This window comes from Lutra lutra, chromosome 1 (genome assembly GCF_902655055.1).
Source record: "Lutra lutra chromosome 1, mLutLut1.2, whole genome shotgun sequence".
Taxonomy (NCBI): Eukaryota; Metazoa; Chordata; class Mammalia; order Carnivora; family Mustelidae; genus Lutra; species Lutra lutra.
Window position 1 is genome coordinate 167124128 of NC_062278.1, and position 6588 is coordinate 167130715.

At 51.1% G+C, this 6588-nt stretch overlaps 1 long non-coding RNA gene across 1 annotated transcript; it reads right to left on the reverse strand.

Moving 5' to 3' along the window:
* Window positions 1-1267: 1267 nt before the first annotated feature.
* LOC125087557 (uncharacterized) lies at window positions 1268-6209 on the reverse strand. Its single transcript, XR_007123454.1, has 3 exons — window positions 6117-6209; window positions 5682-5863; window positions 1268-1931 (listed from the first exon to the last, which is right to left on the reverse strand). It is a non-coding gene; the product is annotated as an uncharacterized LOC125087557 (long non-coding RNA).
* Between the last annotated feature and the right edge of the window lie 379 nt (window positions 6210-6588).

Consider the following 6588-nt stretch of genomic DNA (forward strand, 5'->3'; position numbering starts at 1 on the left):
AATGTATTGCTCACAGTTCTGAGGGCTGGAAGTCTGGATCAAGTTGCCAGCCTGGTCAACTGAGGGCCCTCTGCCAGGTCATGGACCTCTCGGAGGTCTCCTCCCCTGTTGGAAGGGGCTAGGGAGCTCTGTGGGATCTGTTCTTTAAGAACAGGAATCCCATTCAGGAGGGCTCCACCTTCAGGACCTAATTGCCTCCCAAAGGCCCCATCTCCTAACACCAGCACTTCTGGGTATGAGGATTCAACATAAAAACTGGGAGGAGATACATTCAAACCATAGCACTTAGAAAACTAAAGTTTTCAGTTTCTCCTGCGCATAGACTCCTTCCTTGTGTCCAGATGGTGCCCCAGCCCTAGGTTTGCTGGTCACATGTGCAAAATGTGCAAAAGTAATACATTTCACCACCAAGCAGCTAAGACTGGTGTCTCTTCCTGCTACTAATCTCACCTCTCTCTCTGTCTCTCTGTCTCTCTCTCTTTCTCAGTAAGGTTGGAATGGCTGTGGGCATTTTGGGGACCCACCTTAGGGAAAACTATATTGGAGATATATTTGAGTTCACTGAGATAAGAGTGTGTGGCTTAAAGTCATTTCATACATAGTCTAGCTATTGCCAGCCATCTGAGTATAGAAGACAGCTTCCAAGAACACCCTCCAACTCCCCGTGCCCACTTGTCTAGATGGTGGTCATGTGAATATGCTCTACGTCACCCAGCACAGAGAGTATGCAGAAAGTGAAGGAAAATTCCGCCTGGAATGTGAGAAGCCAGAAGCTGTTCTGTAGAAACTTCCTCCTATCAGACATGGGAAATTGTGAATGGAAGCTTTGCTTCTCAGTGCTGTGTCCTGGATGCCTGATCCAAACCCAAGTTCTCACCTGCAGGAACAGACTGGATAATGAAGCATATACAATCAGAACCACAATCCTTTTTTTTCTTCTTCTTCTTCTTCTTTGGGAAAGATCATGCAAAATACAATTTATCAGAATTTCTGTGTTTATGGGCCACAAAGTTTAAAGCTGTGCTAAAAACAACCAAGGTGTCCATAAGGGGTCACATAGGAAAAAGCTTGACGGAGGTTATTCCAAACTTAACAAATTGTGCTAAAATGGGAGTGTATTTATATGAAACAAAACATTTCCAGTGTCACACCTTGTGACACTGAAACATTCTTAAATGACTTATAGTAATAAAAACTTTATTCAACAGTCCATGTTAGAGGAGAGACTGAATTATCTTTTAAGTTCCTATAAACAATACAACAAAACTGTCATCATATAAGGGTGACCAATGAAATGTTGGGGGAAAAGGATTATGAAGGTATGGCAGGAAGTTGATTAGTAAAAATACTGTGTTACTCTTCCGGAGTTTGTGATGTTTGTGGCAGTTGTAAGCTTTCTGATATTTTCTATCTATCTAGATATATTTCTATCTATCTATGACTCCTCTGCTCATTCTAAATCTCACCGTTTGTACCCCATTTTCTATTCCTAAGGGGCCCCCAAAACTCTACTGGCTTTGGGCTTCACGTCTAAACTCTATGGCACAGTTACCACGATAGGCAGGCTTCCTGACGCAAATACAAGCTCATAACAATCCGTATTCTTTTTCCGCCCTTTAGGGCACAAAAAGTAACTCACAAATCACAATGGCAGTGGCTCTAGCGGTGCAGCAGAACGAGGGCAGGGCGAGCGGGGATGCTACCGCAGTAGTGTGGGGAGGCAGCGCGGTGGTAGTGGGGGGAGGCAGCGCGGTGGCTGGATCCCCGGTGGTGGGGTGGGGGGCGCAAGTTGGGGGGAAGCAGCTGGATCTGGACCCGGTTCCGAGTGTCAGCAGGAGGTGCTGACAAAGGGGGAGGTGCAGAAAGCTTGAGCCTGCCGGTCTGTTCTTCCCTCGCAGGCGATGACAGGAGTCCGGGTTCTGGGAAGGCTGCTGTGGGCGGAAGGGGGAAGCGCCAGTCACCGGCCGACTGGCCGGCAGCCGCAGCCTCCGCGGTCCCACAGCGCCCGCCCCGGGGCCGCCGCCCACGCGGGGCCCCGAGCAGCCCGGGAAGCGCGCCCGCAGCCGGGCGCCAGCTGCCCGCCGCAGCCTGCCCGACCCTCCCCGAGCCTTCTGCGCGGGCGGCCGGCGTGGGCGGACACGTGCGGCCCCGCGTGCGCTCCCCGGCCCCGCGCTGCAGCCAGCTCCGGGAGAGAGAGGACGACGGAGAGGACGGACGCCGGCAGATGGGCCAGCGCCGGGGCCGCGGCTGGGGTGGGGGGAGAGTCTCCGTGCCCTCCAACCCAGCCGGTGCCACCTGCACTGCCTTCTCCCAGTGCGGGCTGAAGAAGGCTCCTTCCTGCAGGAGCCCGCCGTGGCTGGGGGAGCTTTCCTAGGGCTCAGGAGATGACAACAACAGTGAGGATAAAACAGTAATAATCATAAAGGCAAACTCTGGCCGAGGGCTGACTCCGTGCAAGGCACGGTTCCCAGCACGCTACTCGTATAATCTATAATCCCCGCCGCAAACCCATGATGTTAGCTGGCTCTTTTATTGGCCCCATTTTACCAATGAGGAAGTAAAGGTAAGAGGGGCGCTCGTATTGCTGGTTGTTATTACTGCTAGTCATCATAAAACAAGGCCTTATCGGCAGTAGCGATACCGATGGGGCGATGGCTTTTGGAGGGCTCGCCGTGTGCAAGCAATTGACACACAGGAGCACACCAGATCCCTGTAAACTGTCGCCCTCTTACAGAGGAAGACAGAGTCTCAGGGAACTAAAGTCACTTGCCCACGAAGACACTGTTGGTCAAGGGGCAGGACTGGCACTGGAACCACGTTCCTGAAGGGGCCTCTCATCCGTAAGTTGGCATCACCTCCCTTTGTCCCTGTCCCTAAATCAAGTAGGGCAGTTATGGTCTGTGACCACAGGGTGATCGTGCTAAGGCTTCACCGGAAATGGGGCTGCTTTGCCCAAGATCACTGGGCAGAGAAGGAACCAGACTGAAAGTAGGGCATGAGACTCACCACTCACCACACATTGTCTGGAGCCTGTTTCCTGTCTCTGAACTCAGGTGAAGGACCCCAGAAGAGTCACTTCTTGTAAATGTCTTCCTCTTGTAGATTTTGGTCTGGCCACCCTGCCAAAGACACCTGTCTTCCCTTCTTGCCAGGTCCCTGGTGGTCTTGCCATCCCCCCCGTGACCCGCCCCCCCCCATTACGGACTCTGGAGTCCGAACGCTTCTGAGGACTGGGCACCGTGCCCACTTGCTCAGAAGCCTCCCAGTTTTGGCTGCAGCCCACTCTGGAAAACCCTGCTTCCCTCCCATCCCTTGCAGACCCCTGGCCCCCCGGCCCAGCCCAGAGAGCCCCTGAGACTTGTCAGAAATCTGGATCATGGAACCTGATGAGGCAGATGGGGAGGGACCATACAAGGTCTGCAGCAACCAAGAGGCTGAGGCCATTGTCTTCCTCCTATAGGGGACTGGATGTGGGGTTTCTGGCCTCCCACTCCTAAAGCTGGCTATGAGGCCTAGCTTCTGGAACATAAATTAAGGACCAAACTGGGGCTCAGCTGGGGCCCTAAGGGACTGACCCAGGGCTGACTGGGGTCCTCGGCACACTGATGTCTTCCTCCTCCCACCACAGCCTTGACCTGAGAGATCTCATTCCTTGGTGAGGTTGTAAGGCAGTAAGGTCTTCTTCGTATGTGAGGGAGGTGTGCCAAGAACTCCTGAATATGGAAGAGGCAGTGTGGTGGTGAGGGAGCCTTGGCCAGGCCCTGAATGTTATCGGTAGTATGGGCCAAGTGCCGGGTGCCAGCTGGCCAGGGACAGAAAGACCTAGAACCTAGGACTCAGGCCTCTGCCTCCTGCTGCAGTGCTCTTCCCACACTCTCTGTCCCACACTGTGAAGATGTCTCTCAAGGGGCTCTCTGAGTGATGGACACATGTGCCTTCTGCAGACAGGTTTTGGGTTTTGTTGTGTTTTTGTTTGTTTGTTTGTTTTTAAGTATTTTTTAGAGCATTTTTCGGTTCAGCAAAACTGAGAGGAATGTGCAGAGATTTCCCATCCCCTCCGTGCCTACCCATGCACAGCCTTCTCCAACAGATTGGTACATTTGCTGCAGTGCTCGGACCTACACTAACATGTCATTGTCACCCAGAGTCCATAGTCACATGGAGGTTTACTCTAGGTGGTGGGCATTCTGTGGGTCTGGACACATGTATAAAGACACGGATCCACCACTGCAGTAGAATACTGAGTTGTTTCACTGCCCTGAACATCCTCTGTGCCCAGCCTATTTTTTTTTTTTTTGCCTCTTTTTTTTTTTTTTTAACTTGTATTTCTCCATTTGCTAATACAATGACTTCACTGAGGTTTCTGCTGACTTTACAATCATGCCCAGAGTTTCCTTCTTTAAGATGCTCTCCCATTCCGGGCATCACCAAGGCTAAGGACACGGGCTGCATTTAATTCCGTGCATTGTATGTCTGCATAAATATAAGCCCTGTGTGATGATGAGGGCTGAGCATATGAGAGGTCCCAGAAGCCAGCACTGACTGGAGTGCCTAGTGTGTGCCTGACCCCACTGTACAATTTCATCCTCACAGCCACACTCATGATCGGTAGCTCCAATTCACAGATGAGAAAACTGAGGCTCACAGGTCCCAAGGATTGTAAGCATCAGAGCTGGGGTTGCAGCCCACGTCTGACTGAGCTGACATCTCTACACTTTGAAAAGCAGACAGCATTTTGGTCTCTGAGGAATTCCTCTCTTGCACCGTGGCCCTGGGGATGGAGATTCTGAGCCAGTATGGAAAGACCCTGAAGACACAGTTTGCCTCATAACTGAGCCCCTAAAGATGGAGTGGGAGGCCGCAGCAGCATAAAGGGCCCCTTCTCTTGTGTGGCATGGCTTCTAGAGGCCCCAGGAGCAGAAGCCTTGGAGGAAAGGGAGGGTCGTCCCAGCTCATGTCCACAGGACAGATGTCAGCAGAAAGTACACACCCACTCAGAGGAATGCACTGTCACATTCTACACACTCACGTATGCACACCCTTACCCTCATGACATTCAAAGTTCTCTCCTCACCATTATCCCATTTAGGCCTCCAATCAGGGCTGCCTCCTACAGTTGCCCACACTGTGCACTGCACAATTGTAAGAGGGACCAGTCACATGGACTGTGATGTGAACAGCACCCCCTGCAGTAGTCTAACACAGTGGCCCTGTTCACAGTAACCTGGGATTGAGCCAAGGAGACTTGGCCCATTTTGTAGCTAGTGGAAACTGAAGCTCAGAGACAGCCAGTGACTTACCCATGGGTCAAAGAGTGAGTCAGTGGTTGGAACAAAATCTATGTCATCCTTTGTCTCCCTTTCCCCAGGCATTTCACAAAGAATTCTTCTTTCTTTCTAAAACTTTGATTTACTTTAAAAAAACAAATCATTTTTAAACTTCTATCTATTTTTGAAGAGGAACCCTATTCACGTGATATGGAATCTTAAGGGTCCAAAAGGGTATAAAGAGAAAGCTTTCCCCACCCACCCCAACCTCCAAGCAGCCACAGCTGCTGTCCTGTGCACCCTTCCTATGACCCACAAGTGGGCACGTACAGTGCTCTGCACACCTTGCTGTTTTCACGTTATATGTCCGGCAATGTATGAAAACATTTCAGGCTGTGGGAGTCTTTGTGTTACCTGTGAACAGAATTCGATCATGTGGAGGCCTTGACAGCTGCTTAAGAAGGACCCACTGGTATTCGCTCAGGATGCTTCCAGTCTCTTGCTCAAGCAAACAATGCCAGATGGTCTCCCCTCCTCCGGCACATGTATGCTTTTATAAATCTGAAAACACACCTGACCCGTACATTCTTCATTTCCTTAAAATCGAAATGTTCCGTTTTTGAAACAAAATTAAAACATCATGAAAGGACACATCATAAAATACAAGAGAAGATTGCCCAGCCCTACTTCCTGGAAGTGACCAATAGTTCATATTTTTCATGGTGTGGCTTAATATATACGGTTGGTTGTAAAACCAGCCACAATCTCTTACACCTCCTTGTCTCCATGCGCTTTCCCTTGTGGCTTTGCAGCTCCTCCCACTGAAAGTCAGAGTCTGTTTCTCCTTACCTGGAATCAGGGGTTGGTCCTATGCCTTGCTTTGGCCATTAGAATGTGGAGGTGATGGGGTGCTGGTTGCAAGCCTAGGCCTCAAGAAGCTTTGCATGCTTCTGCTAACTCTCTGGGAGCCTTGCTGCCCCATGGGAATAAGCCCAGGCTAGCCCGCTGGAGGATGAGAGACGCTTGGAGCTGGGGCGAGTCATCCCAGGTGCCCCAGTCAAAGCTCCAGAGAGCCACTCCTTGAAATCTAACCTCACCTCTCAGCTCCAACCCTACCCCCTACCCCATGCCAGCTTCCCCAGCAAAATCAGAGCCCTCCATCCAAACCAGGGGTCAAGTGTAGGGACCTAGGGGGCTCTGGGACAGGGCTTGGAGGAAGCCATATGTGCCCACTCAATTTGTGTGCCAGAGAGCAGAAGCCTTTCCAAACACATCTTTGGGAGAAGAGTTGTAAGATGGACACGAGAGATTGCCCCCACCC